The 12,756-nt window shown below is 41.9% G+C and overlaps 1 pseudogene; it reads left to right on the forward strand.

The window, feature by feature from the left end:
- The first annotated feature begins 5,023 nt into the window (after positions 1-5,023).
- On the forward strand, positions 5,024-5,959 carry LOC112632147 (annotated as a pseudogene).
- Positions 5,960-12,756: the final 6,797 nt, after the last annotated feature.

Consider the following 12,756-nt stretch of genomic DNA (forward strand, 5'->3'; position numbering starts at 1 on the left):
GCCTGACCTACCACTAATCTTTTCACTATCTCTATAGCTTTGGTTTTTCCAGAATATCATATAATTGGAATCATATAATATGTAGCCTTTTAAAGACTGGCGTCCTTCACTAAGTAATATGTATTTAAGCTTCCTCCACAACTTTTGGGGTTTGATAGCTCGTTTCTTTTTCAAGCTGAATAACATTCCTTTGTTTGGATGTACCAGAGTATATTTATCCACTCACCTACTGGAGGACATCTTGGCTGCTTAGAGATTTTGTCAATCATGAATAAACCTGCTGTAAACATCCATCTGCAGGTCTCTGGGTAGACGCCCGTTTTCAACTCCTTTGGACAATTACCGAGGAGCACAATTGCTGGGTCATATGGCAAGAGTAGGTTTAGTTTCGTAAGAGATCGCCAAACTGTCTCCCAAAGGGGCTGCACCATGTTGCATTCCCACCAGCCATGGATGGAGAGATCCTGTTGCTTCACATCTCCTCCTGCATTTCGAGCTTTCAGTGTTCTGGATTTTGGCCATCCTTGTAGGTGTAATAGATATGGAGTGGGAACTCACTGTTGTTTAATTTATGTATGCCTGATGTTGTATGATGAGAAATATCTTTTCATATGCTTATTTGACATCTGTAGCTCTTCTTCAGTGACATGTCTATCCAGATTTTTTGCCCATTGAAAAATTGGACTTTTTGTTTTCTTATTAAAAAAGTATTTTTGACCACAGTTTGCCCGTGTGTAATGGGAAGTGAGTTCCAACCAATGCTCCAGCGATCTAAAGATGACACTGTCCGACACCAACTCAGGTAGAGGTGACACTATCCAACGCCAGCTCAGCAATCAAAAGTGACACTGTCCGACACCAACTCAGGGTAGAGGTAACATTGTCCAACAGCGACCCAGGTAGAAGTGACACTGTCCAACACCAACTCAGGCAGAGGTGACACTGTCCAACACTGACCCAAGTACAGGTGATACTGTCCAACACCAATGCAGAGAGAGGTGATACTGTCCAGTGCTGAACCAGTAGAGGTGACACTGTCCATTGCATTACTGAGCCAGGTAGAAGTGACACTGACACTGACCCCGTAGAGGTGATACTGTCTGTGAACTGATTTGCTGAAAATGACAACTTCTTCCAAAGCAGCATTTTGAGAAGTTAATAATAATGATAATTTTTGATTTCCACCACAACTTAGCTCTTTTTCACTCCCTGTCCTTGGTGAGACCGTGTAGCTGGGTGGAAACCCAAAGGCTGAATGCACCTTCCTCAGAGGTGGGCGTTGAATGATGTCCACATTGAATGACTGTGGCCCCAGACTCTCTCTCTTACTGCTCCATTTGCCTGGGCTCCCCTCTACCCTTCTGTCTGCCAGAATAGGGACCTTCTTCTGAACTTTCCATCCTGTCCTTCTGCTGTCAAAGTGCCTCTCACAGGGTCTTCATGACTGTCATCCTTCCTGTGAGACCCAGGTTCAGTAGCCACCAAAAGCAGGTTAGATTCTGGGACTCTGTCTTGTTTACTTTTGTATCCTCAATGTCTAGTAGACATGAAATCAATCTAAATTAAATCTAACTTAAAAGAATATCTGCAACAGATATTTATGGCACATCTGTGTGCTTGGAATTGTGCTATTGGCTTTGCTTCACAAAGACTCCGAAGATTCCTACCCACTAGGATTCTACATTCTTACAGGAAGTAATGACTATTTGAACAGATGAGTGTGAATTAAAATTGCAGAGGGAGAAGATGGATCCTTATGTTAATTTATTCACAATATTCCCATGAATTTGCAAGATTGAAATGTACCTACATCTCTATATCTTTTTGTGGCTTGAGAGCTCATTTCCTTGTAGCACAGATATATGTTATATATCTGTCTAATATCTATATCTGTTTATCATATCTATCTATCATCTATCTGTCTATCTAGCTATCTATCCATTTATCTTCTATAACTGTCTGTCTATCATGTCTGTCTGTTTAATATTTTGTACTTTCCCACACCATGATCTCTGCCTCGAGGTGGACAGGTAGAAAGTCAGAAGGTGCCCTCTCAGCTCCCTTTCCAGCTAGGATTTTAGCAGCTGGATATGGCCACATGTGAGGCTTGGATTTAGATGTGAGGCTCAGAAGCTGGAGATGGGCACAGATTCTGTTTTGCTGGGGAGGGTGGTGGAGGCACTGAGCCTCTCTGGAAAGTGCTGTGGCAGACCCAGTGTTCTGGGACTGTACCTGCAAGCAGTTTGCAGAGGGAGGGCAATTTGCAGACTGCTTTTGGCTGGATAGTTTTCAAGCCTAATTCTTTGGCTCTCCAGGACCTTCTGTGAGTTTCCTAATAGTCTTTACTAAATTTTCTGCTTAGGCTAGTTAAGAGTGTGTGCAACACAGAGCCCTGGTGAATGCAGACCTCTCTCCTGGGTGTACCCTCAGCCCCGTTCTTTCCCCCAATTCCATGCTGTATTTAGTCAGGAATGACCGGGCAGAGATGACCTCAGTCAGCTGTGAATACTGCCAGGGCTGTCTCTCTAGTGGGAATTAGAGGTCTCCCAGCCTTGCAAAGCAGCAACCCCCATCAGAAAGGCAACTTACTGAGTTTGGGATGAAATCCAACTTTTCATATAGGTAATTATGCCAGAATTCAGGTCAACCTCTAGGCTGGGTTGACTCATATTCCGTGATATATAGGAAGTAAAACACTGTTTGAGCTGCCACTGTAGCATTTCCCGTGGAGCTTTAAAATGTCTTTTAATTATTTGTACATTTCTATTGAACTGCGAATGATTCTGCTCTTCTGAGTACCACGCTTTGCCTGCTTGAAAAATAAATACACCAAACAACTACGGATGAAGGACTGTAGTTAAAGGATGGAATGTTGTCATGAACACTTTGAGAATGGTGACAGTTGGCATTTTCCCAAAGTAAACTCAAAGGTTCAAACTATTCAAAAGGCTGAGGTGGCCAAACTTGTCTACTGTACTCCAAGATCATCTAACAAGATCATGACTAAATCCTGGCCAGGAAAACATTGACTTTAGTAATTTTGTTGGTTCTGGGTTTTCAGTGTTGAAATCTTCCTTGCCCTGTTCATTCTCTTTTCCCAATGCCTCTAGAACTATCTGAGATATGGGTTGGGTGTGGTGAACACAATTCTTTTGTTAGCCTTTGTCAGAAACATGAGGGGAAGAAAACGTACATACAATCAACATAAAGTCAGGCAGTGGCACCTGGGAGCCAAAATCCCCTCTATCATCAAATTCTCCCTTTTTGTTGGTGACCTTGCTCATGGGAACGAAGCTGCAGGAAACTTCTTGGTTTAGCTCTTCTACTCTGGTTTCTTTCACAGGCAATTACACTTCCGGGTTTCAGTTTCCTGAGAGTTCACCTCTGCTGTTCTTACTTTCATTATTTCCAAATCTGAAAGTCAGTCATCCTATCTCTGGTACACCCTCAGTTACATCTAGGAATCCCTAGGTTGTTTTGAAAGCTCGAACACACACTTTATAACTTAATAGCCGGGAGAAAGGGGAAACATCACAGTCAATATTTTACCTTTTCCATGACACCATCTTGTACTCCCTTGTCTTCTTTCCACCAATCCTTCTGCCCCCATCAATCAAGGGTACTTCCTGTGTCATCCAGATGGCACTTCCTGTGCCATACATAAGCTCTTGCCAGGGATAAGTTTTGGCTGAATTGTCAGCTTGTTGATTATAGCACAGCTTAATTATAGCTGTGTGACATTAGTCATAAATGGCTCCAGGGCCAGACAGTGGGCTTGTGTAACCTTTGAGGGTGCACTTTACAAGTAGGTTTTGAGGAATAAATACAAAGTAGAGTAGGTTTTGAAGAGTAAATATCGGATACCTCAGCTTTAAGAAGTACCCTAGACATGCTTCTGGCCCACGGTGAGGTCAGCTCTGTGGATGACTCAGAAACCTTTACCTTGTAAAGGGCCATGGTGAGGCATAGATGTTTGATATAAAATATAAAACTTTGGTGTATTAGTCCATTCTCACATTGCTATAAAGAAATACCTGAGACTACGTAATTTATAAAGAAAAAGGTTTTATTGGCTCCTGGCTCCACGGGCTGTACAGGAAGCATGATGGCTTCTGCCTCAGGAAAATTCCAATCATGGTGGAAGGTGAAGGGAGAGCAGGCACTTCCCATGGCCAGAACAGCAGGAGAGAGAGGGATGAGGTGCCACACACTTCTAAACAACCAGATCCCATGAGAATTCACTATCACGAGAACAGCACCAGTGAGATGGGGCTAAACCATTCCTGACAAATCCCACCCCATGATCCAATTACCTCCCACCAGGCTCCATCTCCAACACCTCCAACACTGGGGATCACAATTTGAGATGAAATTTGGGTGGGGACACAGATTCAAACCATTGGATTTGGTAACTTCTTCTGTGAGAACAGCCACTCTATACTCTTATCACTGGACATCTGTGACTTCAGACCAATCAAACCATAAGCACATCCAACCAATCAGAACCCAGGAGATCCCTGATGCCCACCACGGGGTCACTCAGAAGGTTGTTTATGCAACCATCAGAGTACAGTAAGCAGATTGTAGAGCACTGATGTGGCCCTGTGTCAACAACACATCTTAGTGCTTATCAGCACTTTCAAGCATCTCTGGCTTTCTTCTGCTGTGTTATTAGTAGTCCATCTTGTCCCCACCTTGTTAGTGTTCCATTGCCTTGATTTTTTCCTACCATGTAAACTTCAGGACAATGTTTCTAAGCCAAAGGGGCTATCCACATGGTAAAAGCGATTGATCACTAATTAATCGTAATACAAATATTGTGCCTACTTAAAAAAATGTAAGTGGAATTTATTTAAGAATTTGAGTGCTGCAGTGTTTCCAGTTTCAAGATGGCCGCCTGAGCTGTTTAGTGAAACTTCTTCCACCTTTCTCCATCCCTCTAGGTGTTTTTTTTTTTTTTTTTCTGAACCTGGATGTGACGTATTAAAGGACCCGACGGAAATAGAATCGAAGGCATTCTAAAATGGCTGACCTTACACTGAAGGGGGCGCACAGCATCGGCTGCACCAGGCCTCAATATCTGGTGGAGAAGATCATTCGAATGTGAATCTATGAGTTCAAGTACTGGACAGAGGAGTGCTTTGGACTTATGGCTGAACTTGTAGTCCATAAAGTCATGGAGTTAATGTGTGTGGGTGGCGTCCATAGTGGCAACATAAAACCAACACCTTTCTGTGTTTAATCTTGAAGATGCTTCAAGTTCAATCCGAGAAAGGTATCATTGTAGAGTTTATCAAAAATGGAGATTTCAAGTATGTTCGCGTGTTCGGGGCACTTTACATGAGGCTGACGGGCACTGCAATTGATTGCTACAAGTACTTGGAGCCTTTGTACAATGACTATCGAAAAGTCAAGAGCCAGAACCAAAATGGGGGTTTGAAATGATGCATGTAGGTGAGTTTATGGATGAACTAGTGCTCAGAGAGAGAGTCCGTGGTATCATTCTGCCCTGGCTACAGAAACGCTAGGTATTAGAAGAAGCTGAGCAACTGGAGCCTCGAGTTAGTGCTCTGGAAGAGGACATGGACAGCGTGGAGTCCAGTGAAGAGGAAGAAGAGGAGGATGAGAAGTCGGAACGAGTGCCATCACCTGATCATCGCCAGAGAAGCTACGGAGAGTTGGACAGCCCCGTTGCTCTCCCACACTGCGCTACAGAAGGAGAAGAAGTCTGTCTCCCAGAAGGCGGAATCGATCTCCCAAAAGGAGAAGCCTCTTCCCCCGCCAAGAAAGGCATCGGAGCAAGAGTCCCGGACGTCACCACAGCAGATTCTGAGATAGGCGGCACAGATCCTGTTCCAAGTCCCCAGGTTCTCACCACAGTCAGAGATACAGGAGCCACTCAAAGTCTCCCAAAAAGTCTAAGAAGAGTCACAAGAAGAGCTGGAGAGGGAATGAGTAATGGACTCAGTTTGGTTTTAGTCCACATAGGCTCCTGTGGGTATGAGGATGTCTATGTGGAAGGATTAAGATCTCCCCAGGCAGCTATATTTTAGTTTTTTCTTGTCACGTTTCTCAACCTTTATTTTCAATGAAGGAGGTGCTGAGTTTTGTATCTCTTTTTAATCATAATCAACAACAGTTTCTGACCCAACTAATTTTGACCGTATTCAAACTTATGAGGGTAGAAAGGATCTGAAGGTTGGGGATATGAATGACAAGGATAGGATGTGGCCACCTGATGACCCTTTCCCTTTTTATTAAACCAGACACACCTGTAAAAGAAAAAAAAAAGAATATGAAAAGGGCAAAAACCTAATTAGGTTATGCACAAAGGGTAAAGACAGGCGTCTTGAAGAATGCAGTTTCTCTCCTGTAGGCTTTTGCCTGGGGCCTTGCCACCTCTTGATCTGCTTGTGTGGTGTTTTCTTTTCTCCTTAATCTCCAAAGGATGCATCTTCATGCTCTGGACAGGAAAGGGGCCAGCAGTAGGGTGAATGTTGGAGAAAGCCAGAAAGGGGAAGGGGAGTTCTTTCAAGTCAACACAGGATGGGCTTACACACAATGGAAATGAAGCTCCCCACTGCCACTAACAAGATTATTTCTCACCATGTTTAACCACCAAAGGGGTCTATGCAAAAGCTGGTATTGATGCAGTTCTGAGTGGGTTCTGCTTTCATTGACATGACTTCCATGCTTTTCCAAATACTGCATCTTTCTTTTTCTTCCTGGATCCAGGGTTAGCCATCAGGATGCGACTGTGTGGGCAACCTTAATATTTCTCAAAGTGACAAGTCTTTCTTTCCCTCCATCCCTCCCTTCCTTCCTTCCTTCCTTCCTTCCTTCCTTCCTTCCTTCCTTCCTTCCTTCCTTTCTTCCTTTCTTTCTTTCTTTCTTTCTTTCTTTCTTTCTTTCTTTCTTTCTTTCTTTCTTTCTTTCTTTCTTTCTTTCTTTCTTTCTTTCTTTCTTTTTCCTTCCTTCCTTCCTTCCTTCCTTCCTTCCTTCCTTCCTTCCTTCCTTCCTTCCTTCCTTCCTTCCTTCCTTCCTTCCTTCCTTTCTTTCTTTCTTTCTTTCTTTCTTTCTTTCTTTCTTTCTTTCTTTCTTTCTTTCTTTCTTTCTTTCTTTCTTTCTTTCCTCTCTCTCTTCTTCTTCTCTTGTCTTTCTCTCTTTTTTTTTCTCTTTCTCTTTTTTTTGAGAGATGGAGTCTTGCTCTGTTGCTAGGTTAGAGTGCAGTGGCGCAATGTCAGTTCACGGCAATCTCTGCCTCCCAGTTTCTGCCTCAGTTTCCCAAGTAGCTGGGACTACAGGTGGATGCCACCATGCCCGGTTAATTTTTGTATTTTTAGTAGAGACGGGGTTTCACCATGTTGGCCAGATGGTGTCGATCTCTTGACCTCGTGATCTGCCTGCCACGGCCTCCCAAAGAGCTGGGATTACAGGCATAAGCCACCATGCCCGGTCTCTGTTTCTGACATAGAAGCAGTGGAGTTGCCGGTGAGGAGAACACAAAGGTAGATCAAAAACATTGACACTTGCCTATTGGTTTTTCAATATTACCCACCTTTTCTTTTTTGAAAAATAATGGACTTAGATGTTTTCTTGGGGGTCTCTATATGAGTTTTTCTCTTTACAGATTCACCAATGAGAGCTTATGAACACACTCAAGTTTGTCCAGTTTTCTCCTACCATGTTATTAACAGTCCATCTCTTCCTCACCTTTGTTACTGTTTCATTGCCTTGATTTTTTTGGTCCAACTTAAACTCCAGGACAAGCCAAAGGGGTTATCCAAAGGTCTCTGTTTTACTACCTTTTTTGTTTCTTTGTTTTTTGAAGGATTATCCTCGCAATCAACCAACAAACCAATTGCCTGAACCAATGGGAGGTAAGTGCCAAGTGGCACAAAGAGAGCAGAATATTCCAAAGGCTCCCGTGTACCTGCAAGTCTGGTGGCCAGATATGATAAGTAAGTGCTTCTTTGTTTGTTAGCCTTCCAGAGAGAGCTGTCCCCACAGCAGTCATTGGGAGTGTACTTGAGAGGATTTTAAGTAAATACCACCATGAGGCCAATGTGTGCGAACTGTCAATTTGTATTTCTATGATGTGTGATTGTGCTGAAGCAGGCATCATGAATCATTCAGAATTACCCTTATGGAGAGCCTCTAATTCTGCCTGGAGGATTAGAGAAACAGGGTTCAAATGCCATTCATCAGCCCTGTCTTTTAGGGAGCACTAGTAAAGTCATCCTGTGCCTGCCCTACAGTTGAAGCACTCCATTTCCAAGTCTCAGAGAAAGGTCACCTAAAGGTAATGGAATATTTTTGTCAAGGTAGCGCAGTCCTGCTCCCTCAGCTGGCTTGAGAAAATACTCTCTGGGACAGAAGATGGGGAGGAGGGGAAACTCTTAGGGAGAAGAGAGACAATGGTTCATTGCTCTGGGCATTCCTGAAAAAGGTCTTCCTGAATCATAGGTATTAATGCTGCTTTTAAGGGTATTCCTACTGAAATGCAATGTTAAAATCTTCTCAAAGGAGAGTACATTCACCATCAAGTGGATGCTAAACAGACGAATAGGAGACGTTTTTTCAACAAGTAGTTTGCAATTCCCTTCCTTTTGTGTCTTCTCGGTTCAGGCCTTTGGACAGTATCTGTATCTTTTTGGTGCTTGGCAACCTTAATTATTCTGTTAATCACTCTGGGTGTTTGATTTGATTTATATTTAAATACTGAAGCAACTTTTACAGAACAGTGGACATTATGGAATCATTAAGAATGAGAATAAGAAGTTCAATGTAAAGAATGTATATACCCAAAGGAATATAAATCATTCTATTATAAAGACACATGGACAGATGTGCTCATTGCAGCATTATTCACAATAGCAAACTAAATGCCAATCAGTGATAGACTGGATAAAAAAATGTGGTACATATATACCATGGAATACTATGCAGCCATAAAAAAAGAATGAGATTATGTCCTCTGCAGAAACATGGATGAAACTGGTGGCCATTATTCTTAGCAAACTAACGCAGAAACAGAAAACCCAATATTGCATGTTTTCCCTTATAAGTGGGAGCTAAATGGTGAGAACACATGGACACACACTAGGGCCTGTTGGAGAGTAGAAGGTGGGAGGAAGGAGAGGATCAGGAAAAATAACTAATGGGTACTAGGCTTAATACCTGTGTGATGAAATACTCTGTACAACAAACCTCCATGACAAAAGTTTACTTAACAAACCTGTACTTGTACCCCTGAACTTAAACTAAAACTTAAAAAAATGAATGAAATAAGGCCAGGAGATCAAGACCATCCTGGCTAACACGGTGAAACCCCGTCTCTACTAAAAAGTACAAAAAACTAGCCAGGCGAGGTGGCGGGCGCCTGTAGTCCCAGCTACTGGGGAGGCTGAGGCAGGAGAATGGCGTGAACCCGGGAGGCGGAGCTTGTAGTGAGCTGAGATTCGGCCACTGCACTCCAGCCTGGGTGACAGAGCGAGACTCTGTCTCAAAAAAAAAAAAAAAAAAAAAAGAAATAGCGTAGGTTTGGATTTTAATATTTGCTGTTGGCTTCAGTGACTTGCACCAACTATTTTGTAATTGTTGTGAAGATATTTGCATCATGGCAGACAACTTTTGGCACAGTGGATCACTCCTGGACATGCTTTTACTCTTGGCCTCTCACATGGCGTCCTGCTCTGGCTCTCCTCCTATCCCATCTCCCTGGCTTCTCCATGTTGGAATGCCCTAAGCCTCTTCTCTTGGGCCCCTTCTGGTCTCTCTCTCTCTCTCTCTTTTTTTTTTTTTTGAGGCGGAGTCTTGCTTTGTCACCCAGGCTAGGGTGCAACAGCATGATCTCGGCTCACTGAAACCTCCGCTTCCCGAGTTCAAGTGATTCTCATGCCTCAGCCTCCCGAGTAGCTGGGATTACAGGCACCCACCACCGTACCTGGCTAATTTTTGTATTTTTAGTAGAGACAGGGTTTCACCATCTTGGCCAGGGTCTCAAACTCCTGACCTCAAGTGATCCGTCCACCTCAGCCTCCCAAAGTGCTGGGATTATAGGTGTGAGCCACTGCACCCAGCCCCTTATGTTCTCTATCCATACTTGCGCATTAGTGATTCATCTTGCCATATGCACTTAAGCATCATCTAGACACTGGTGACTCCAAAATTTACGATTCCAGACTGGACCTTTCTTTTGAACTCTAAACTCATATTTTGACCTGCTTCCTCAAGATTCCCACTTGGGTTTTCAAATTTAACCTGTCTAAAACTGACAGCCAAATGATCACCTCTCCAAACCTACTCCCACTACAGCTTTCCCCGTCTCAGCTCATGGAAATGCTACTATTTTCATTTCCTGACCAAAATTCATTTATACCCCTAGCACAGATCTGTCTCACGAACTCCACACTCATACATTCAGTTGCCACCTCGACTTCTCTACCTGTGTGTCTCACAATCATCACAAACTTCTATCCAAGGCTAACTCCTCCAAGCACACCCCAGCTGTGGCCCCCCCATGGCTCCTTGGTGGATGCTAATTTTACCTTTGTGTAGGTCAAAAATCATGGAGTTATCCTTGACTTTTTTCTTTCTTCCACATCCACATTCAAACTGTCAGGAGATCCTGTTGACTAAGCCTTCAGAGCTTATATACACCTTTATTGCTTCTCACTCCTCCTCCCTGCTTCTCACTATATCACCTTTCTCATGGTAGTGCCTATCATGTTTTTTTTTTTTTTTTTTTTTTGAGGCTATTTCAGGACACATAGAAATTATGTAAAATTTATTTTATTTACTGAGACAGAGTCTCGCTCTGTTGCCCAGGCTGGAATGCAGTGGCATGATCTTGGCTCACTGCAACCTCTGCCTCCCAGGCACAAATTATTCTCCTGAGTAGCTAGGACTACAGGTGTGTGCCACCGCGCCTGACTGATTTTTGTATTTTTTTGTAGAGATGGGGTTTCGTCATGTTGCCCAGACTGGTCTCAAACTCCTGGGCTCAAGCGATCTGCCAGCCTCAGCCTCCCAAAGTATTGGGATTACAGGCATGAGCCACTGTGCCCAGCTGATATTTCAAAGATCTTTATTTTTAGTCTTTTCACTCTTTATGGTGTCTTCTGATGAACTGAAGTTCTTCACTGCAGTGTGGTTGAATTTAACAACTGTATTTTTTATGGTTTGTTTTTATATGTCATATTTTAAAAAGTATTGTTTATCTTGAGGTCATTAAGATATTTGCCTATTTTTCCTTTTATGAGTTGTATTGTTTTGCCTTATAAATTTAGATATTTTTATCAACCTGGAATTGGCATTTGTGTATAGTGTATTTCTTAATTTCCAAATACCCAAGAGTTTTCCGGTTAACTTTTCATTTTTGACTTGCAGCTTAATTACATTGTGGTGAGATAATGCAAATCTCTATGATAATCTTTGAAACTTGTTGAAACTTGCTTTATAGTTCAGCATATGGTCAATCTGTGCACAAGTTTGCAAAGAACATATATTCCATGGTAACTGGGTGAAGCGTCCTACATGTGTCTATTAGGTAAGACTTATTGATTATGTTGTTCAAAACTTTCTCATTCATTCCTATTCTTACGTGCTAGATATGTCAGTTATTGAATGAGTTATTGAATGAGTTGTGTGAAAAATCTTTCACTATGATTCTGGATTGTCTTTTCTTATAATTTTGTCAGTTTTTGCATTATGTATTTTAAGACTGTGCTATGAGGTGCAAACAGATATGCAATTGTTATATCTTCTTTGTGACTTTATTTTCTCATATTTATGAAGAGATCTTTTTTAAAAAAATTATTATATATTATACCATATATTTTGCTTTTGGCCAATACTTAAATACATTTTGTTTTCCATCCCTTTATTTTTCACCTCTCTATATCTTGTTTTAGATGTGCTGTTTGCAAACGGCTTATTGTCAAATTTAATTTCATTTTATCTGCTTGTATTAGTCTGTTCTCATGCTGCTAATAAAGACATATCAGAGACAGGGTAATTTATAAAGGAAAGAGGTTTAATTGACTCACAGTTCCACATGGCTGGGATGCCTCACAATCATGGCGGAAGGCAAAGGGGAAGCAAGACATGTCTTACATGGCAGCAGACAAGACAGCTTGTGTAGGTGAACTCCCATTTATAAACCCATCAGATCTCATGAGACTTATTCAGTGCCACGGGAACAGTATGGGGGAAATTGGTGCCATGATTCAATTATCTCCACCTGGCCCTGCCCTTGACACATGGGGGTTATTACAATTCAAGGTGAGATTTGAGTGGGGACACAGAGCCAAATCATATCACTGGTATACCAATCTTTGCCTTTTAATGAGAAGCATTTTGTCTAAGAATTATAAATGTAATTGCCCATGTATATGTATTTAAATCTTTTATAGTATTTTTTATTTTCTATTTGTCCCTTCTTTCTCTTATTTCTTGCCTTTTTTCTCATTCTATTTTTTTCCTCTACTTGGAATTTGTGTATGTTATTTCCATTTTGTCACTAGCCTAGAAATTAAGACGTGCTTATTAGTTTAACAATGCCTAAGTTAAATGATATCTTCATTTTCCTCTCAGAGGTACAAGACCTTAGAATACAGCAACTGCAATTATATTTCTCCTAATTTATCTGATATCATTGTCTTGTATTTTAATTCTATTTTTTATACCTCTCAGGACATTTTAATTGCCTGGTGTTGTCTTAGTTTTGATTTCCCACATTGTAATATAGTCCAT

Source organism: Theropithecus gelada, chromosome 9 (assembly GCF_003255815.1).
Source record: "Theropithecus gelada isolate Dixy chromosome 9, Tgel_1.0, whole genome shotgun sequence".
Classification (NCBI taxonomy): domain Eukaryota; kingdom Metazoa; phylum Chordata; class Mammalia; order Primates; family Cercopithecidae; genus Theropithecus; species Theropithecus gelada.